The sequence below is a fragment of the Carlito syrichta genome, unplaced genomic scaffold (genome assembly GCF_000164805.1).
Source record: "Carlito syrichta isolate Samal-C Ts95f unplaced genomic scaffold, Tarsius_syrichta-2.0.1 Scaffold308323, whole genome shotgun sequence".
NCBI classification, from domain to species: Eukaryota; Metazoa; Chordata; class Mammalia; order Primates; family Tarsiidae; genus Carlito; species Carlito syrichta.
The window spans coordinates 356,315-356,828 of NW_007252419.1; positions in this window are offsets into that span (position 1 = coordinate 356,315).

Genomic DNA, 514 nt, shown 5'->3' on the forward strand with positions numbered 1-514 from the left:
CGGGGGCGCGCGAGGGCGGGCAGAGCGCGGGAGGGACCTGGAGCGGCCGTCGCTGGCCTTCGTCCCCCGCTCTGATGGTCAAGGCCGGGGTCGTTCTCAGAAGAAGGGCGCCAGCGGACCTGTCGGGGCAAAAATAACCCAAACCCTTAGACAGGGGAATGGGAGAAGGGAGACCGGGAGCAGGTGCCTGAGGCTCGGGCTCTGCCCTCGAAGGCCACCTTCTTGGTCCCGCGCACAGCTACCCCTCTGCCCGATTTGGCACAACAGGTTCGGAGAAACGCCTGGGCGCACCCGGCGACGCATCCCTGAAGGTCCCTGGGCGGCGGCGAGGTGAGGGCCCCGCGATTTGCAGGTCCTCGTCCGGGGTAGGAGAGACCATCTCGAGGGCGTCAATGCCACCCCCGCCCATTCAGTCAAAGGCAGGAGAAGCCTTTAAGACGCAGGCAAAGAAAGAAAAAAAAAAATCCACGAAATGCTTGCTGTCACCTTCGTTTCATTTTCTTGAAGGCAACAC